Raw genomic sequence first — 22,793 nt, forward strand, 5'->3', positions numbered from 1 at the left:
TTGTTTTTATTTGATATTCATTATTTAAATTTATTTTATTTTTATTTTATGGAATTTACAACCATTTCCATAATATAGTATAATAAAAATATGATTGCATATCAAAATACAAATTTACTATGTGCAATTTGCTATTCCTTTTAAATATATGTGAATTTAGTTTTTTCTTTTCTTTCTTCCCTGCCCTCCCCAAGAGATGGCAACCCTTAGACACAAAAATATTTGTATCTATGTCTATATCTATAATTATATATATATATATATATATATATATATGTATATATATATGTACACACACATATATATATATGCATACTATTTGTGTGTGTAAAATTTTTTCTATAAATGGTACCATTTAGCAATTCTTTCTAGGAATACAGATATCATCTTTCTTCATTTGTCTTTTAGAGTTAATCTGGGTATTTATAATAATCAAAATGACTTATTCACACAAAAATCATCCTTAAAACACTATTACTATATACAGTGTTTTCTTTGCTTAGCTCATTGTGCTCTTCATTATTCCATACAAATCTTTCCATGTTCTTCTAGGACCACTGAGTTCATCAATTCTTATAATACAATAATATTCCATCACAATCATATATCAGAACTTGTTTAGCCATTCCCCAATTGATGAGCATCCTTGCAATTTCCAGTACTTTGGCACCACAAAGAAATCTGCTATAAATACTGTAGGACCTGCACATTCTCCTCCCCCCTTCCCACACCAATCATCTTTGGAAATAGAATTAGTACTTGTACTGCTTTATCAAAGGGTATGGGAATTTTAATAATTCTTTTGGACATAATTCTACATTGTTCTTCAAAATAGTTGCATCAGTTCACAATTTCACCAACAATGAATCTTCATAATAATCCTGGAAGTAGGACTATTATAATTTCTATGTTAAAGAAGAAGAAACTGAAACTGAGAGAGGTCATGTGACAACGGAACACAGCTTAGTGAGCAAGGCAGAACTGAACTCAGATTTTCCTGTGACAACATTAATTTCATGCTAAAAATCCAAAAGACTTAGACATGAAGAGACACTTCTCACATATGATTGAAAACATACTTTAAAACCAATAGCTAGCATTATTTGTCATGGAGATTTATTAGAAATTTCCTACTGTTTGCAAGAATAAAACCCAAGCGAAAAGAACAAAATTGCTAAAGTTGAGACAAAGGTATCCCTATTTGCACACGAAGTAAAGAAACTAACCAAGATGATTAATAGATATTAATAATGTAGCCTAGATACAAGATACAAAATATCAACAATTCTTTATTATTAAAAATGTAAAGAAATTAAAAGGATAAATTTAGTTCCAAATAAATTTATGATGTATATGATGTATGAAGATGTATAAAATAACTGGAAATTAATTCCAAGCTATTTATGACATATATTAATATAACTTAAAAACACTCTTTACAGAAAAAGAGATATACCATTTAAAAATATCTGTTGCTCATGATTGCGACTTATCCAGTTACTACAAATGACAAAACTATATGAATTATGTGAAAGATTTATGGGCACACTAAAATTATTAAGGGAAAAACTGTATCTAGAGCTAGATGAAATCATAAAAAAAATTCAATTGGAAGAATAAAAACTCTAGAATCATGAGGAAGACAATAAGAATGAAGAAAATATTGAAATACTAGAACTCAAACAATATTATACAGCAGAAAGCATAATTAACTGTTTTATATTTAAATTAAAAAATCAGAAAGAATAGATTATATAAACAAGAAATAGAAATCAGGTTGTTTATCCTTATTTTGCTTCTGCCTTCTCTGCTAAGAATAACTATTTTTGGCCACAAAAAAAATGAACAAAAATGGCCATTAAGGAATCAATATCAAGATAAATAGTGAAATAGCAAGAAAACACCAGACAAATTACATTCTTTGTTCTTAACTCAAAAGATGATTATTTGCCAATGGTCTTTAAAAGATCATGGAGAATTAAATGGTTACCACATATTCTAAATGTTTTATCCCAATTTCCCCAAAAGGGAAAAATGTGGACTCTTCAAACTATAGAATAGTGAGTGATTTTGGAGAAATTCTATAGTATACTAATAAAATATCTAATGAATATCTAAAATTGGCTGTAATTGTTGCAATGTGCCAATATGGCTTTGTCAGGAACTATTCATTTTAATTTAACTTTAATTCCTTTCTTGTCATGATTGCTTAGATAAATATATCAGGAGGATGCTGTGGATACAGATTACTTAGATTTTTCTCAAAGAATAACAAATAATTTTGTGCTTCTCTTGTGGGAAGATGTAGTGATCTCAGCTAGATAATGGTACAAATAAGTAGATTCAGAACTGGTTTAAGGAATTAACCCAATTGTCAAAGTCTAATAGAAGTTCAAAGTCTAATAGAAGGACAGCTATATGGTACAATGGATAGAGCAATCGGCCATGGACTCAGGAGGACCTGAGTTTAAATCTAGCCAGGGACATTTGACATTTATTAGCTGTGTAACTGAGCAAGTCACTTAAACTCAATTGCCTTAAAATACCCAAATTTCAATAGAAGATAATTATCTAGAAGATTTCTCCTGAGATCTATTATTAATAAATTGACATATATTTATTAAGTGCCTACTATATGCCAAGCACTGGAGCTACAAAAAAAGCTCTTAAGGAGCTTACAATCTATTAATTAGTTTATTAAAGACATAAAGAATTAGCTTGTGAAATTTGTGGATAGCAACAAATCTGAAAGGGGTTACTAACATAATATCATAGAAACTTATTATAATTCAATTAAACACTCATTTATTAAGCACCTACTATGTGCTCAAGGCATGGTGCTAAGTGTGTACGGTGGGGAGGGGGGAAAGAAGAGAAGGGGACACAAAGATACAAAAAAGATAAAAAAGACCTGCACCTGCCTTCAGGGAGCTTTTATTTTGTTGATATTGTATAACCTATGGATAGATGAAAGAATACAAAGTATATATAAAATTAATTCAAAATCATTCTCTGAGATGAAGCATATTTACAATTGCAGATGGGGAGAGGAATGCATCAGGGAAATCCTCATGTAGGAAATGACTTCTGAGTCAAGCCTTGAAACTTTGAAAGGTTTACAGGAGGGGATAAATACAACTTAGCAGCTATTTTAGGGATATTGGTGTGGCAGTGGAATTATGAATAAAAAAGCAGAGCCATTAGGAATACTTAGGAGACAATAATGTGGGTGAGAACTAGAAATAGAGTGTTGGCTTTGTGAGTGAATAAAGAAGGAAGATCCAAGAGATTTGATTGTAGAATGAACAAGTACTGCAAATGATTAGACATGGAGGATGAGTGAGAATAAAACTGATGATGATTCTAAATTTGTTAATGTGAATGACCAGAAGGACAGTCAAAATCTTGGCAGAAATACATATGTTAGAAAAAGAGATGGCATAACAAACAATAAAACAATGTTGATTTTGAAATACCTATGTAGGAGTTACTGTTAAGAAGAAAGAAAGAGAGAGGATATTCATTCTACATATATCTATATCCTGGCAGATTAGAACACTAGACACTCTATTAATGTGAAATAGGGATAAATATAAAGTCTTACACCTAAGCTCAAAAAATAAATTTCACTTGTAAAATTGCAGAGAGGTCATTGTTTAAACTAATGATTTCAAATTCAAATAGAAACTACATATTGACTTAAAAAGTACAAATTAACATAATTTCAGTTTAATTACATTTCCTTATATTTTAAAATATTTCCAATTACTTTATTTTTATTTATTTTATTATTATTTTTTTTTTTTGCACTGAGGCAAAGGGAGTTAAGTAACTTGCCCAGGGTCAGACAGCTAGGAAATGTTAAGTGTTTGAGGGCAAATAAAGTTTTGCAACCAGATACTGTGAGTTTGACACTTTGGAACTTCAGACATAACTTTTTTTGAGGAAAAAAACAGTCTTGAAATTTTAGCAGACTACAAACTGAATATGAGTAAAGTTTCTGTTCAGTAGTCCATTTGTTTGTTTCATTATTTGGGATTTTCTTGGCAAAGATACTGGAGTGGTTTTCTATTTCTTTCTCCAAATCATTTTACAGATCTGTAACTAACACAAACAGGGTTAAGTGATTTGTCCAGAGTCTCACAGCTTTTAAGTATCCGAGGCTAGATTTGAACTCAGGTCTCTATTGCACCAACTAGCTGTTCCTATGAGTAAATAGTATAATATAACATCTTTAAAATCTGAATTAATTGCATTTGGGGCTTCCCTAAGAGAAGGATGTCATTCCATACTAGGGAAGAGAAGACCATTGTACTCTGCCCTAATCAAATCATACATGAAATATTGTGTTCAAACTTCTGCACCTCTTCTTTACAGGGTCAATGATAAGTTAATGGCATCCAGAGAAATACATAGAGGATGCCAATAATTTTTTATCCATGTGAGAATGAGTTAAAGGAATTAAGAATCTTTATTTTGGAGAAGAGAATACAGTGGGGGCATGGGAATCCCCTCTGAATATTTAAAGAGCTTATCAGAAAAGATTAGATTTGTTCTACTTGGTCCTAGAAGGCAGGCAAAATTAGAAGCAAAGGGTATTAGCTGAGAAAAGACAGATTTGGGTTTAAGTAAAGTAAACACATCCTGACAACTGGAGAGATTTAAGTGGTGTACTCTATTCTAGGCGGTAGTGGATTGTCCCTCCAAATCTCATATTCTGAAGATCTCCAAATGATACTGAATGAAGCATAGAATAGAGGTTAGGGTATGAGTTAGCCTAGTTGACTTCTGAAGTTCTTTGCAATGGTATAATGGTATAAAAAGTGATTAGAAAGAAGAGGCCAAAAGGATTATCTGCCCTATTTTACTGACATTGCTATCTAGCTTAAGTAGAAGTAAAAAAAAAATTGCTTCTGATACTAGGGTAGGTAGGATAAAATCATTTGGTAAATTACCATTAATTTTCATTCATTTTTGTATTTATAAACCCTAATCTAGGAAAGATGGATCATCCCCACTATTCATTCTAGTCCTTCTATTAAAAGAGTCTTGATATGACTGAGTCACACAAATGCTCACTTACCCGCAAAACCAGGGTCTGCAAGAAGGTGCAGTAATACACAGATATGCTACAGGAGTGGTGCTGTGGTATGGTAGTATTCTCTGAGAAACATAGTTGTTCTGACATTCTTTTCATTTTTCCCTTTGTGAATTTTATAATTTTATTCTGTCCTTAAGAAATAAAACAAACATTTACATAACATAATAGAATAGAAAAAAGAGATGATTATATATTCTACTATAAATCTATTGTGTACAACTTGCTTTTCTTTTTAAATATATAATAAAGTTACTTACTAGGCAACTTTTCCTTTTTAATTTTTTTTTGCTTTTCCCTTTTCTCTCCATCCTAGAAATGAATAGTTAGGCAAAATATAAAATGTATACATTTTACAAATATATAAAATAATTTTATATATACTTCTCTTTGACTATTCTTCCACATGAGGAAAGGTGAGGAAAATTTGAGGTTGGTAAACGTTTTCTAGGCCATTCTCAAATTATTTACAAGATTACTTTAGTCCCTATTTTGTGCCTTATTTTTATTTATTTATTTATTTTTTAATGGTAGTACAGAGGATAAAGCATCAGGTTTGCATTCAGGTAGATCTGAATTCAAATATGGCCTCAGATACTAGTTGTGTGTTCCTATGCAAGTTATTTAACTACTGTTTACCTAAATTTCTCCATATGTAAATTAAGGCGAATAATAGCACCTACTTCTCCAGGTTATTGTGGGGATAAAATGAAATAACAATTATACAAATGCATCTCATAGTACATAGAATATAAAAAGCACTATACAAATATTAGCCATCAACAGTAATTATTAAAAGTACAGGTATGCATCTTTTCTATTACATTAGAAGAGAAAGAGAAAATATACTTTTTCTTAAAAATGGAATATCATTTTGATTAAAACATAATATGCTTACAACTTTTGTATTTGCTTTATTTCAAATAAGGCTATGGTGGCACAAAAGATAACAAAAAATAAAAAAGATTCATTGAATATATATTTTTAAAAATACAAACTTTACTTTTTAAAATGGCATTTTAGAGAGAGGAACAGAGAACTGAACTCTGAAATATTTTCCTTCCTGAAGATGTGAAACTCCTAAATGATTTTAATGGGATTTCATGACCTTGTAGCTAATAATGATGATGATGATGATGATGATGATGATGATGATGATGACTTATATTTATAGAGTGCCATTTATGTACCAGACATTGTGCTAGGAACATTACAATTATTTTCTCATTTGATCCTCACAACAATCCTGAGAGGTAGATGTTTATTATCCCAATTTTAGAGAAGGAACTAAGCAGTAAGTGGTTAAGTGACTTGACCAGGATCACACAGCTAATAAATGTTTGAGGTCATACTAGAACTTAGGTCTTCCTGACCTTAGACTCAGACTTATATACAACAATAAAGGTAAATAAGGGGGGCACACTAGTAGTGAAATATTCTAAGAATATTAATGTCAACACCTAAATTGAGCAAATAGCAGATATTTTAGAACTAAAATATTTAATGAGGAGATGATCTAATTTTGAATTTGAACCCAGATGAAGATGGTCCCACAGAATCTCAAGAAGGATGAGCAGGTGATGCCTAAAAACATTTGTAGGGGCTTACACCTGCCCATTGGATGTGTAGTGTTTAATTAGTCATGAGCAGTCATTTTGTAGTTGTTGTTGTTGGATTTTGACATAAATGGGAAGGAGTCTTTTCATCCCCTTTTTATCATGGTGCCCCCAAAGCTAAGGCAGGTGTTTGTGGGATTAGACATAATTACAAAGAGAAAGAGAAGGAAGAAAGAGAGAGAAAAGATAACAATCCCCGGTGGAGCTGGAATTTGAGAGCTGGGAGCAGGTGCAGCAAGAAGCCCCATGTATCCAACTCATTTACTCTGAGATGTCATGCAAAGGCCCCAATATTAGTCTTTTCAACTGGGAGTGATGCTGGCAGCATGCAGCCCCTCAGCACAAAGACCAGCCCAGTTTGTGCAATGCCAGGCTGGCAGCTCACAGCACCATGGCGACCAGGGCAACCTGGCCCTGCTGCCCTCCTCCATGCCTTTGTCAACTGGCAGTAATAGGAAACAGAATGTTGCTTCTTGCCATTGTGCAGACAAGCACATAACAACCCCCCTTTCAACTTAGCCTTATGAATTAACAATTACTGTATTACATGGGAAAAGGGTGAATTAACAATTACTGTATTACTTTGGAAGAGGAGCTCAAGAGAACAAGGTACCATGATTTTTATTTTATGTTTTAAAACTATTCCTTCACTTTGTTTTTTCAATTAGGATTGGCCTTTTTCATTAATGTATTTCCACAGCAAAGATAATTGTTGCCAGACTTGGGGGCAAATATTATATCTTAGAAAAGCATTTTGCTTTCCAAGAACTATTCCATGGTTAGACTGGAGGTGGTGATGGATAGAGAGCATTCTGACAAATATATAGACAAAGTGATTCTCCCCTTCTTTCTTTCTTTCCTCAACTGTCTCCTCTATGTTTCTGTCTCTGTCTCTCTCTCTTCTCTCTCTCTCTTCCTCTTTTCTCCCACCCCTATCTATTTGATTGCCTTTTCCCCTCTTTCTTTCATTTTATTTCTCTCTCCCCCCTTTCTCTACTTCCAACAGCAAAGACACTAAGACTATACAAAAGGCTCCTAGATTATAGAAATCTCAATCACTCACTGAGCATATGTGCTTTTTACCTTCTGGCAGCCAATCTGACACTACCTTGATTCTGATCTCTGTTATTGCTACCTCCTATATCTTATAAAATCAAGCAACTGATTTATTTGGCTATTCTTGTCATTGTCTAGTGTTTATAGAATGAGACAAAAGACTAGAAGACAAGCCCAGATGATCTATAAGTTTCCACCCAGTTCAGATACATTTTAAATCTTATGATTTTGAGTTAAGGCAATGTCATTGAATTTGCCTTGTGATCTAGTGCTCAACAAATGAAATATCATAGACTTCCAAAAAAATATTCTGATGATTCTTAAATAAAAGAATCCTTAGAATTCAAGCAGAAAAAAATGAAGTTGTCTTTTTAAAAATGAAGCTAAGAAATTATTTCTCACCTTGAAGAAAAGTGAAAATTTTAAGATTTCAATCTAGAAAGGTAAAGAAAGAGAGTACAGATATCTCTCCCATTCTCACCACAAGCATGTCCCAAATTACCTTCAGTACTTGCAGCTGAATATAATGTGATATGAATTTCTGAAAGGAGAAAAATGTCTTTCTACTTTTATTTTTCCTGGCTTGTCAATAAAGAGAAACAAAAAGTATGATTTGTTATTTTTGATGTACTAGGTTATAGAATGACTTTTGAACTATTTCTCTAATCACACATTAACATGGAAGTACAGAGGAACATATTTCATTCACACAGAATACCAGAATGTGTTAGCAAAATGAGCAATTGCTGACCTTTCCTCTATGTTATAAGATTCTTCCTTGCTCTTGAGCCCAAGAATACTTTTAGTAGTAGTACCAAATGTACTCCATTACTTTCTTATTTACTAGTTCAGGAGGCTCATAAAGTTAATTCAGTGACCCATTTTCTCTTCTGTTTGCCCAATGCATATTCAGTTTCGTAGATAATAATAATAATATTATTAACACTGATATAATGTTTCACTACTGTCTTCAATTTATCCTTATAAAAATCCTAGAAGTACAAAAAGAAAAATTGAGAATGAGTAAAGTTAAAGAACTTATCAGTATCATATAGTTAACAAGTAACTGAAGCTGGATTTGAATTTATATCTCCGAACCTCCAGGTTTATCTCTCTATATACAGTGCTATTTAGCTGTCTTCCACAATGCCCTTCAAAGAAGAGCTATGATGGAAATCATTCTTCCCTTCTCCTTGGTGAAGATTATGTTCTATCTCTATAATTTTGTTGCATATATGATTTAATTGGTATAGGTAGGACTAAGTGAAAGTATCCTTTCTCCCTATTGTGATCATCAATTTCTCTTTCTTTCACTAAAAGACTTTTTTAGAGACATTGAAAAATTATGGAAGTTTACTGAGGTGAGACATAAGAATAAAACTCTTGAGACCAGTTCTCTGTCCAATAAATTTCACTTCCTTTAGGAGGAGAGGTATGCTTTTTCATTCTCTCAAATACCATGGCTACTATGGCCAAGACTAATCCTTAATACTAGCTTAGAAAAATAGGGGAACAAGCAGAGTTTCACAAGAAAGTATAACCACCTTTTGCTGCTGGGTGACAAATAATTCGAACAAACTGCATTGGAAAGAAAAATATGTTAGAGCATGAAGGAAAGATTTCCAGAGGTCCAAAATCACAGACACCTTTAGGAGGAACAGATGCTCAACAAAAGATGGTCTAAAGTGCACAGGAAAAATGTATGGGATTCAGATAGGGAAGGATCTTAGTCATCTAGGAGAACAATAAGCAGGCCAAGGTCAGAGGAGAACTAAGGAAAGCAGAAACTAAGTGCTCTCACTTATGTTCTCTAAATCCCAAATGAACATAGGTACTTCTTCTGTACAGTAAAACCCTCCAAATATTTGAATATTACTTGCATCCTTTCTAAGTCTTTTATTATATGTATGTATGATATATATATATATATATATATATATATATATATATATATATATATATATATATACAGAGAAAGAGAGAGAAAGAGAGAGAGAGAGAGAGAGAGAGAGAGAGAGAGAGAGAGAGCTTTGACCCAAAGACACCATCCTCCCTAGCCATTTTCATGCCATATTCTACCAAATCTGTCCTTTTCCCCTCATTTTATATTTCTAGTTATTGGAATATTAATCAAATAATCACTGCCATTTTTTTAATAGTACCAATCAATTGCCCTACAATTCTAACTACCTTCACTCTGACTTTCTTAAACAAAATGTCTCTCCCTTTCCACCACCCTTCTATAATTATCTTCCTGTATTAGAATCTAAACTCCTTATGGTACTATTTTGATTTTATTTTTTGTATTTATGTTCCCATGGTACATAATTATGGCAACTTAAGCACAAAGCAAGCATTTAATAAATTATTTCCATTCATTATTTCTAGTTTTTCAGCTTAATTACTCAATTACTACAAGCTTTTATCATCTGAAACAATTTCCAATCCTTTCAGGAATTTTTTTTGCCTACCTGTAAACCTTTTATAGCTTATCAATGCCCCTCCTAAAATATGAGTAGAGCTAAAGATAATTTACTAGATGTGTTCTAACTAGGGAAATTAAAAGTTGGACTATTACGCTTCTGGCTCAGGCCTCTATGCTTCTCTTAATGCAATCTAAAACTATGTTGGCTTTTTAATAGAGAATAAGCCCTATATCAGTGGTCATGCTAACAGGTCATGCCATCAGACCATATTATCAATGAAATAGAGAATCATAGAATTTGAGTCAGAATGGTACTTAAAAGTTTTCTAATCTATCCCATAGTTATTATACAATATTCCCTAAAATGGTCATCCTGCCATCAACATAAGAATTCTAGTGAGGAGAGGCCCACTACATCTGCTGGCAACTCATTCTACTTTCAGATAGTTTAAATTATTAGGAAGTCAATGAAAAATTCTCCTTCTTAGAGAACATACATATTGAAACTGAGAACCTCTGTTCTCTGTTTTTCTTGTGACTTAATTCTCTTGGCAGGCTGCCATAGCAAACTTTCTCTTTGCTAGGCAAGGACACACCTGTTCCTGCAGGTTCAGTGAGTAGAAGTAACTATAAACGATAAAAAAACACAGAATTACAGAATTCATTTAGTACTATTACCTTATAGTATATATGAAAAAACTGAAGTCCAGAAAGGTTGTGACTTGTCATGAACACATACTTTATTATTATCTCCTGAATGATATTTTACTTCTAGTGAGGATTTAATACCTTGTCTCTCAATTAAACACAAGTATATTCAATCATCTTGGATCTGTGGTTGGTAGATGGCTGCCAAAGTCCTAATGCAAACAGAAATTGCACTCAATTTCTATCCAATTTTTATTCTCTTTCTATTGCTTCTTTTCTCTTCTTCATCCTTGCCCCTCCAAATCAGGTGATTAGACTTCAAGCAACCTATTCGTTTTTGATTTTGTTGTGTTTTTTATTTTTGTGTTAATGTTTTCTGTTGCCGGTACACTTCCTGGTATTCTTATGTATCACTCCTCTACAACTACTTCCCCAATTCCTATTCATTTGGGGGGCTCAGCCCTCCAGTGGATCATTCCTCCTCTTAAGATTCTAGGGATAAATCTCAGAGGCTGAAATTGTTCATATGGTGGCCCAGGATCTCCCAACAAGTGTGCTTTCTGTGATATTAATCAACAATCAAGATTTAATTCAGTCTTTTTGTTTGTTTGAGGTTCAATCATTTAGTCGTGTCTGGTTCTTTGTGACCCCAGTTGGGTTTTCTTGGCTAAGATGCTGAAATGATTTCCTTCTCCAACTCATTTTTCAGGTGAGGAACTGAGGTTATGTGACTTTCTTGGAGTCACACAGCTGATAAATTCTAAGGCCACATTTAAATTCAAAAGGTGAGCCTTCTTGGCTCCAGAGCTGGTACTCTATCCCCTTTTACTGAGATAGTATACTAAGAGATCATACAAAGAATAAGAGCCTTACTATTGCATGTTGGGTCTGTGAGGAAAGTGAAATGAATCTTAAAGGGCATATGGGACAATGGGATAGCCTAGCTCCTAGTTACCAGAAGATCAATTTTTTTTCCTTTCTGTTGTCTTCACACAGTTTCCCCTTAGGTATAGTTCTCATTTAGCCTTCCAAATTTAGTGCCCTTTTGGAGTTCTCAAGGTGCCTTAACTCTGTCTAATTTATACTCAATGTTTTTCTTAATGCAGATGAGGCCATTGGCCACCATTGCTCTGGGGACCCTGAGATCTACACAACTCTTCTGAACTTTCAAAGTTCACAAAGTCATGTTCAATATGTGAAAATACAAAAGAGAAGGCAATCCTTCCCATCAAAGACAAAACTTCGACTTTCACCAGACGACCCAGGTGCTGGAATTGTCTTGGTGGAATGCCAAACCTGAACTGGTTTGATGTAATAAAAATAGGCTGAAAGGTGTTATCTGATTCTTTAAACTAATCCTAATATATTTTCTGCTTGTCATCATTTAATTCCATCCAAAGATCAAAGAACTTCTTCATTCCTCCAATATTTATCAATGGTTTCTTTGCACCTAATTTACACTTTTGATTGGCTCAATTGAGAAATCTTAACCTTCAAGGTTTATTTGGAGTGAAATGTAACATCAACCTTATCTTTAAATCATTTCAGCCAGTTTCCACAGAATGGGGGCCTGAGAGGTCAGGATATTGTTATTTGTCTAAGGTAATTCAAAGGTTTTTGGATCCCCTTATATTTATGAAATATGGCAGGGCTGGCTCACTTCTCTGTAATACATTATAACTTGGAATTCCTAGTATTTAGAGTGGGAGATGTTGTCTTTCAAGCTATTTAAGCCATGCCCCTCATTAGACAAATGAGAAAATTAAAGTCAAACTTAAATGTGTTTCCCAAAGTCATACAGGTAGTGAGCATTACAAGTGGAACCTTATTCTAGGTCACCTTTCTCTAGAACCATTATTCTTTTCATAGTACCATGCTTCCAGAAATAGCCTCAGCTGAAGGTGATCTATTAATTACTTTGGAGCACAGAATTCTGAATAAAACTCATGAAAGAACTTTTTTAATTAAATTCATCTTAATTTCTCTGGAAAGGACCTTAGGGACTGTCAAGTCCAACTTCATTTTACAGATAAGGAAACTGGGGCTCAGAGAGATTGTATATTCAAGGTCATATAGTTAATTTATAATCTGAGTTAAAAATTGAACCCAACTCCTCTGAGTCCCCTTCTAGTATCCTTCCATTAATTCTGTAATATATTAATATGTGGCCTGACTTCACTGGACCTCAGTTTCTTCATCCATAAAAGAAGCAGTTAGACTAGATAGCTTCTTAGGACCCATCCTACTCTAATATTTTACAAATCGATTTCTGCTTTCACACCTCATTTCCTAATTTCCTTTCCTTTCCACTTGATGTTAATCCCCTATCTTTTGGCTCGGTCTTCTCCAAAGCTCCAAATGCAAGACTGTAAACTGCACTGCTAATTTTGTCTAGCCTTTCCCACTTCCTTCTAAGACAGCTCCCAAGCTTCTGAGATGGGCATCTTTAAGTCTACAGAAGCTCTGCTCCTCAAATGACAAGCAGAGTGCTAATTGATTTGAGTCATAGGTGAGAATGTTCTGCTGGCCTGTCATGGATTTACGAACCACAGAGCAATTTAAACACACTGGAAACCTAAAGTTGATATCCTTGTGGACCCTGTAGGAAAGAAATTTAGATATGAGATAATCAAACAACTATCTCCTTTTCCTCTACCCCCCTTTTTTTTTTCTTGTTTTGCCACTTCTTGCTCAAATCACAAAAGATAAGCCATTTGAGATAAAAAAGTCCAGTGTGCTAGTGAAGCTTTTTAGCTCATATTATCTGACAGGGATAACAAGGAGATTTTCATGGTTTTTTAAAAAATATATATATTCATTTTATTATTAATTTATGAATTAATGTACCAGTAAAAGAAGCATTTTCATAACATTATAATAAAATGATCATTACACATGAGATTGAACATTTATTCTGTTCAAGTTGCTATTTTTTAAAAGTATAATTTAAATATTATAATATCCAGACTATTTTAATCAGAAAGGATTTATTCCTAGTATTGAGAACCACACAATGACAAGAAACAAACAATGAGGGAGAGGATTGAGAGCTTTAATGGCAGCCAGATTTTACACTACTTCTCCTTTCTAGAATAATCATGTATGATTGTTTTTTCTCCTGATCCCTATCTACTCCTTCCAAAAATCAAGCTATAAAGGACTAACTTAGTGATAAATTAGAACATAATGGCAAGCAGATAATAGCATATTCAGTACAGAACTGGATCTAGAGTCAAAAAATCTGGACTCAAATCTCACCTCAGATAATGATTAGCTATGTAACTATAGACAAATCACTAACAGTGTCTGCCTCAGTTTCCTCAAACATAAAATGGAGATTATAATAGAATCTACTTCTCAGAATTATTGCAAGGATAAATGAGGTACTATTTATAAAGTGCTTTGCAAATCTTAAAGTTATAAATAAATGCTAATCAATACTATTATAATGAGGGGAGAGGCCCACACTAAAAGTTAACTTATAAACCTGTTTATTTACCACTTAGTGACAGAGATAAGTAATTAGGCTAGTCTTTGAACTTTTCTTAATAAAAGCTAAAGGTTATCAGTTTCACTGACCTTGCCATCAAATGATTTTTTAAGTTGAAAATGAACTGAGTATCATTTTCTATGGCAATTTTCTGTTTCAGCAACAATATTTCTAACTATCCATTCTACAACCCTACAATGTCAATCATTAGAAGGCACAAATCAATTCAATTCAGAAACCATTATCAAATACATATAACACAACATATAATGTGCTAAGCATTGAAGAAAAGCTATTAAATTAATAAGAATTTGGAAGTAGGAAAGATCATTTGTGATAGATAGGACCAAGAAAGGATTTATGAAAAAGAATAATCTTTAAAAATTGATAGAATTTCAATAGGTAAGAACAGAGAAGAAGGCATTATAGGAATAAAGAAAATAATAAAGGGATGGTGGAAAATGAGGGGCATACCCAATAAATGATGGAAGTGGCTCATCATTTGGACAAAGCTAAATGCCAGGTTAAAAAGTTTGAACTTTACTTACTCAGGAGGAGAAAAGAAATGTCTTATTCAGATCACACAGCAGGTGGTTTAGGGGAAGGCTGGAGGCAGTAGAATTTGAAAACATGGTATCTATTAAGGGAAGAAGTAATGGTGGTGATAGAATGAACAGGATGAGTAAAAACTGAAAGAATAGATTTAAAATGTAAAAATGAGATAGAACTTTGTGACTGTTTGCATATGGGAGCTGGGGAATAAAAGCAGAAGAAATAAAAGATGAATGATGCTTCCAGTTTGGGTGACTAGACCAATTAGTGTCATTACAAAAGCAAAAAAAGGTGTATTTGAAAAAGAGGCAATAGGAAAGATGAGTAACAGGGTGTCATTAATCCATGAAAAAATCATCTTATACTAAAGAGCTAAATTCATATGTCTTCCTAGACAAATTATTTGAAACGAATACAAAAATTGTTTGCCAATATGACCAACTATTTTAAAACAAAGAAAAACCTATTTATAAATGCTTCTTGTCTTTCATCTCTAATACAAATTTGTCAGAACCTATTTAATGCTACATATGCAAAATCAAAGAAACTTCTAATCCTAAAAAGACTAATTTGGGGAGAAGAAGAAAAAGTATATTGAGAGCCAAGCATAGTGAATGGACAGACTAAGAACTATCATGATACCCATGAAATATTAAAGGAATTAAATGAAGGTCTCCAAGTCTTTCAGTAGTAATCCTGAGAAAAATTCATAGATCATGGATAAGACTATTATGGACCCTGATTTCTGCAAATGTGCATTTATACTCATACTGAGGAAATCTGAAATCTATACAAGTGAAGTAAACTAATAACATTGTTTCCCACTTTTGTTGGAAAAATCTGCTTCTCCAAACACAAGGAAGTTCTACATTCCAAAAATGATACTTAAATTAATATTAGTAAATAGAAATTAACAATTAGAGAATTGTTCAACTCAAGAATATTTTCTAGATATACAGTCATAATTTGACTGTATAACTATCAATTGGTTAACTTTACCTTTTTTGTAAAGCTTAATTTGTAAGCTTTTTTTCTTCTGAAATACTTGGACAAAGGTTGCTAGCTTTCTCATCCATCAAAACTATAATTGGATTATCAAAATAAATTTATCTTGTAAGTAATTTTAGATCTTAACAGGGCAGAAATGTTGATAATTACCCAATTCTTCCCTCCTTGAATATCAATAGCCCTTCCTTCTTACTTCTTCCCAGTTTTCCCTTCCTTCTTTTCTTCTTTATTTCCTCCTTTCTTTTCTTCTCTGAATTTCTTCTTTCTCTTATAACTTTAATTATATGAAGCTATTGTCTGCATGGAACAGAAAATAAATAGTTAGTTTAATGATTATATCAATCAAGGTATAAATGAAATTAATATTGGAAGATTTGCCACAATCAATTTAACTAAAGTCAGCACGTACTTGAATGAATTGTATTTCCCCAGCCTGTTTTACATGAAATAATCCCAAATAATATTTCAGATTGATTCAGTTCAAAAAAATTCATTAAGCACTCCCTTTGCATGATATACTGTCTGCGTGCTGGACATTTAATGACAGTATACCCTCAAGAAGCTTACTTTTATCATTTAAATTTGACTGGCTTGGTTTAATCTGCTTAGCTTGGCAGTTGTTGGGATCAGATAAGTTTATAACCTATATTCTAGTCAGTAGAATGCAAGATCATGTGAGGAGAGAGAAAATAAGGGGGGAGAGGGAGAGAATGCAGAAGAGAGGGAGAGAAGGAAGGAGGGAGGGAAGGAGGGAGGGAAGGAAAATACAGAGAAAAGGAGAACACAAACAACTGGGAAAATCAGGAAATGTTTCACAAGGGAGATGAATTGAGTTGAAGCTTATTGAAGACAATTACCAACTGAAATTACTTTTCCAAATTATTCATTACTAAACCCAATAATTCCTTAACAAACTGCCTACTGGATTACATTTTCTGCTTTTTCTGCTTAATCATTTTTTTTAACCTGCATCTTAAAAAAAAAAAAAAAAAAAAAAGCAAACAACAAACAAAAAACCCTTTTGTTTCTTATCTTGCCCAGGTTCACAATGCAATATCTACTCATGTGTCTCATCTCACTACTGATTGATCCCATGTTCCTTAGGATTAACTATATTAATGCTGGAGTTAGTATAGATAAGTTTAACCCAACATAGCTTAATAGTCTTGTGCTCAAGAGATTGCCAGCATCAGCCTCCATTGTAGCTAGAATTACAGGCATAAACCATGGGGTCTTTTAAAACTTTATTGATGAAAATGTTTCTTAAATGTACTAGCTCTCTTTCTGGACTTTTGAATTCATCCCAATAAAGATAATTGAATCTTTCTTTGCTGACTGGGAATGGAAAGAGGACCAGGATGTCTTATGAAACCTGAAGGCTATTATTCTAAAAATTATTTATCTTTAAAGGTGTTTTTGATATATAGGACAATGCATAAAACCATTAATTGCTTCCAGACAGGCACAATGATCTATTTAAAATGCAACATCAGGATTATTGATAGCAAAATAAATGATACAAATGAGTAATTAACCAGATGATACTATATGTAGTTCAATGGTTTGCAGTGGGTTTTCTTACAGTTATTTAATAATGTTTTTGTACAATGATAAAACAATTAGGGTTAATTTATATGGAGTATTCCTGCATTCAATTATACTATCCTTAATGATTTTAGATTATATGTTTTTTTTTTAATTTAAGTCAAACATTGTTTTCTTTGTTATAGTATTACTCAATACAAATTTACCCATTTATTTACTTTCTTGTTTTATCATTCAAATTTGACTGGCATGGCTTAATCTGTTTAATTTCTTCTGCAAAATGAGAGGGTTTCATGAAATTGTCTCCCTTCTAGTCCAAGTCATTTATGATTTGAAACAAAGTTTATGCTTTTATTTCTGAGGTATTAATTTTAAAAAATAGGTATATTTTCTTTCTTCAAAATCCTGTGTTGGAGAGAAATGAAGGGAAAAGAAATTGAAGTATGTTCTATTTAAAGTTACACACCCAGGTATAAATGAAAGAACAAATCCTTTAAATACCAAATAAATGATTTGAAATCATTTTAATTTTCGCCTCTCTCTCTTCCACCACCCCACTACTACCATCACATCAGGAAGTAGTAAAGGTCTGTTATATGAAGAGAAGAGAAGGAAAGGAAAAGGAAAGAAGTGAAGGACAAAGGAAAGGCAAATAAACTGGCCACTTCATTTTGTTTTAATGAGAATAATATTTCCTATTATTTTTCCATAAATAGCAAAAAGCCAATATTTTGACAATGAAACCAACAGTAATTCATGAATTTATTTAAGCAGTTTAAGGATCTCGTTCTCTAGATTTGATACACACCATATTTCTGTTTGTTCTAGGTGATCTGTTACCAACAATGGCATAATCATCATTTCTTCACCCCACTTCCAGTGAAAACTCTTAAGGATGTATTTGGTGTTTTCATAGTGTATATACTATATAAATTTAATTTCCATAAGAAACTCCCTGGTGGATGGTGATATAAAATTCTGAGGAAACACTAATATTTGGCTTCAGAACTGGACTTTTCTTAGAGAAAATATGCATAGATATTAAAGATTTTGATTTAAGAAGAGATGTCAAAATTCTACCCAAGGAGTTCTATAATAATAGAGCATGTACTGTTATAACAAGTTTCTAAAACTTTAAATTTCTAAAGACATGATAAATTCTTCTGAAACAAAGACATTAGAGACAATAGATGTGGTTTCTACTAGGGTGGGAATAAACTATTTATAGTTGTTTATTTTAGTATTCCTATTTTCTTGGTGGAGATAGATGAGAAAAAACAAGAAAGTATCCATAAAAGGATCAAAAGATAATAAATATCCAAAACTTTCTGAACAATACTTCCCCCATCTTTAAGTATGTGATGAAGTTTTATTGATCTGGCATTCAGTTTGAATATTCTCCTCAATGATGTTAGATATTTTTGGTAAAAAATTTAGCACATCCTAGAAGGAATTGAATTGAAATAAAGTTTCCTTCATTTTATAAAGCTATATTGGTTGAGAATCAGCAAAAATTTATACAGTCTAGGCACTGTATTGAGAAAGATTTTAAATTACTTGCCCTAAATTTAAAAACCTCAATAAAACAGAAATTTCAGTTGTATTTAATTAAAAGTTTGGGATATTTTTAGATTTTCTTTCTTTTTTCATCAGTTTTCAAAACAGATTGAACAAAAATAATTAAAATATCTTCACAAATTTTTGTGAAAATTTTGGTCCTTAGTTAAAGTAATATGTATCAAAAAAATCAATGTGCATTTATTAGCCTGCCCTCAAGGCAATTTTATTTTCTTGGAGCAAATACACGCACACACATATGCATATATACATATGTAATATGGATGTATACTTATGTGTGTCTACCAAATAGAATTTAGAGAATGGTTTACAGAGGAATACAGAAAAGAAAGTCATTAATGTTTGGATGTGGGGTGTAAGGAAAGATCTTCTAAAGAAGATAATACTTTGAAAGAAACTAAAGATTCTAATAATCAGAGATGGCAGCAAATTCCAAGCATAGGGGAGAACCATTACAAAGGCATAGAGAAGGGACATAGAAGGCTTTGTTTAGAGAATAGCAGCAATGTCAGCGTGTCTAGACTCTTGAGTCTGTGATGTATTATATTTAATATGAATGTATATATGCAATCTGTATATATGCATACATATAGTATGTAAATGTGTAATGTATATATATATATATATATATGTTACATCCAACTAATTAACATGTAGTACATATATAATAATTAATATATGTAAAATTATATGTGCAATATAATATGTAATGTACAATATTACTGCAAAGGTAGGTGGGACTCTTTAAATGCCAACCAACATCAACTATCTCAAGAATAAGGCTATCAAAATTAATTTCATTCACAGTTTGTTGGCTTCCTTTGATACAATAATTTTCTTTTCTTCATTACCCACCTGGGGAGGAGTCTGTTAAAGTCTATTTCAAAACCTATTTCAAAAAAAAATAAGGCTGGCATTTTAATATAGTCCATGCTTGGCTCCATTTTTGTCATGGAATGACAGGTCCTGGCCTGGAGAGAAACAGAACTAAACATCAATATTTAAAATATCTCCACACAAAAAAGAAACCATGATAATGTTGTAGATCCTACACTATTTCATTAAGTAGTTCATTCATTAAAATCTCTCATTTTTTCTTTACTGAGAAGACTTAAACCAGCCGATTTGCTTTCAGACATAGACATAAACCATAGACTAATTCATACCAACTTATCCAAATATCCCAGGGAAGGAAAACATCTCAAAGTCCAACACCGTCATTTTACAGATGAGAAAGCTGAAGCTTCAGAAAGACTTGTCCAAGGTCACACAGGTAATAAGTCGATATAAGATTTGAACACATGTTCTCTGATGCCAGAGTCAGTGGCCTTTATTTCCTTTTCCTTCACATATGTTGAACTAAGCAGTACTAACTTCATCCTGTTACAAATCTAGTTGGTGGTTTTCTGAAAATAATTTGTTTTTAAAATAGAGGACATCTGTTCACTCAGATATGGCAATAAATAATGTTATTAGCCATTTTTTTCTTGCTTTCAACTGCATCTGTACTGACAACACCATGTCACATTTACTGCCTGATTCTCTGTGCAGCTGGGAAATTGTTACCCAAATGTTTAATAAATTTGATAAATGAGTTTATTTAATTCAACAATCAGATATTGATTATCTAGAAACACCTGCCTTTTTGGCACTGACATAAAGCTCTAAGGCCGTTGAACCATCCCTCACTAGTGGACATTTAAATTTAGCTAATAGTTAACTTTAAATTTCTACCATGCTATTCCTTCTATTTACTTAGTTAAACAGGGAAATATGAGAGACATCGCTTTTAGACACCTGTTTACAGGCCTTTGCCAATATTTATTAATAGCTTTATATATCCTCACTTCTATGTGTGTATATGTATATGATGTGTTTATATACATGTATGTGATTATATACGTAGGTAGATATACATATGTGTGTAAATAAACACATACATGTGTCTGGTGTGTGTGTATATATACGTATATATGGAAATGTACATTGCAAATAACTCTAAAACACGCAGTATACCCCAAAATATGGGGTCATGAAGCATCAAACTCAACTGAAAAATGACTTTACAATGTATATATTTACATACATGCATGCATACATACATACATGTGTGTGTTTAGCATGCTTGCCATAAAAATCCAGACTCTATGGGATAGATATAAAACTAATTCAGAAAGTAGTTTAACTAATGACTTAGACAGCAAACCATGAACATTAAACCTTTCTGTACTGACAGGAAGCATATGAAGACCTCAGTCATAACCATCACAATTAAATTTGCTGCCCTACTTTGCTAAACTGCAGCCAAAGGGACAATTACAGGATCAGTGATGATTACTGTGTGACAAAACACAGTGGCTGGAACATAAATAACTCAGAAGGAAGAGAAATTTAATTTAGGGATAGTCACAACTCCCCCAAAGCTAAATGATTTAACAAATATAATTTTCAGCATCTCTCTTGCAAATGTCCAGACTATTTCATTCAGTTCCAGTAGAGTGATGGCTGTAACACAACAAACCCCAGGGTCTTGGAAGATAATTGTTTCTTGGTAGAACAAAATTAATTTTAAAAGAAAAAATGAACCCAGAACTCGTGCCAGTACCAGAAGGAATATGATTCTCAGAATTCATATCATTGTTAGCAAATATCTGTTGTTTAACCACCCTGAGTAAAGTACATTATAAGCTCATTTAATTTGGAGGAAGCATCATCACTGTTGCCCTCAAGAGGCTTATAATCTGAGAAGGGATAAAAATGGATCTTTTCTGTGCCAGTCAGACAACATTTAAATTCTACTCCTAATGGTTTGCCACAGGATAAATGTGAAATAGACGTGAGACTCTATCAGAAAAGAACTATCTTTTGTCAATTGTGGAATTTTATTTCTCTAAAGAAAGACTATTTAATTCCTTTAGGAAATATTTCATGGACAAGCCAAGACAAGTGGAGGAATATCTGTATTAAAACTAGATCATCATTCAGCTCACCCTGATAGCATAAATGGAAAGGAGAGCAGGATATTCTGCACTGGAGCGGCAGAGATTCAAAGGGGCCCTCAATTTAAGGAGGATTGACGTTCAGCCTTCATGGAAAACAGAGACAGAAGGTCTTTTGTTGAATCAAGCATCCCAAGAGCTTCTTGTGTGAAACAAGCTTTGAATGAAGAGCATGATGAGTATTGTATTGTGTAGTTAAGCAAGGCATTTTTATTAAGAAACAGTGAAGATTTAGTGCTACATGCTTTAAAAAAAAACAGAAATATTAGAGGGATTTAGAAAGAGAGACAAGAGCATCTTCTATGGTATCTCTTTTGTGTGCCCTATAACTTTTAGAAGAGATAGATTTAGCAAATTCTAGCTCTTACATCTTTATTATCTCTAATTTAAGATGCATCAATAGAAATGTCTTACTTTACAGGATTTTTTATTTAAAGAAATTATAACAACATAACAATTGGATGAATAAACTATATCGTAAAAATGTCTTTTTTTCTTTAAAAGTGTTTCATTTAAAGAAGTTAATAATAAGAACCAACATTTATATATCATTTTAAGATTTTCAAAATTCTTTATATATATATACATACATGTATGTATATATATACATATATGTATGTATGTATGTATGTATAATCTCATTTGATCATCACAATATCTTTGGAATAAGTGCTATATTATTCCCATTTATAGGTGAAAAACATGGAGACTTAAAGTAATAAAGAGACATCCTCATAATCATACAGATAATATGTCTGATTCAGGACTTGAACTTAAG

At 32.6% G+C, this 22,793-nt stretch overlaps 1 long non-coding RNA gene across 1 annotated transcript; it reads left to right on the forward strand.

Annotated features, from left to right (window-relative positions):
* The first annotated feature begins 7,168 nt into the window (after positions 1-7,168).
* Positions 7,169-22,548, forward strand: LOC141553475 (uncharacterized). Its single transcript, XR_012485468.1, has 3 exons — positions 7,169-7,323; positions 11,553-11,628; positions 21,935-22,548. It is a non-coding gene; the product is annotated as an uncharacterized LOC141553475 (long non-coding RNA).
* Positions 22,549-22,793: the final 245 nt, after the last annotated feature.

This window comes from Sminthopsis crassicaudata, chromosome 1 (assembly GCF_048593235.1).
Source record: "Sminthopsis crassicaudata isolate SCR6 chromosome 1, ASM4859323v1, whole genome shotgun sequence".
NCBI classification, from domain to species: Eukaryota; Metazoa; Chordata; class Mammalia; order Dasyuromorphia; family Dasyuridae; genus Sminthopsis; species Sminthopsis crassicaudata.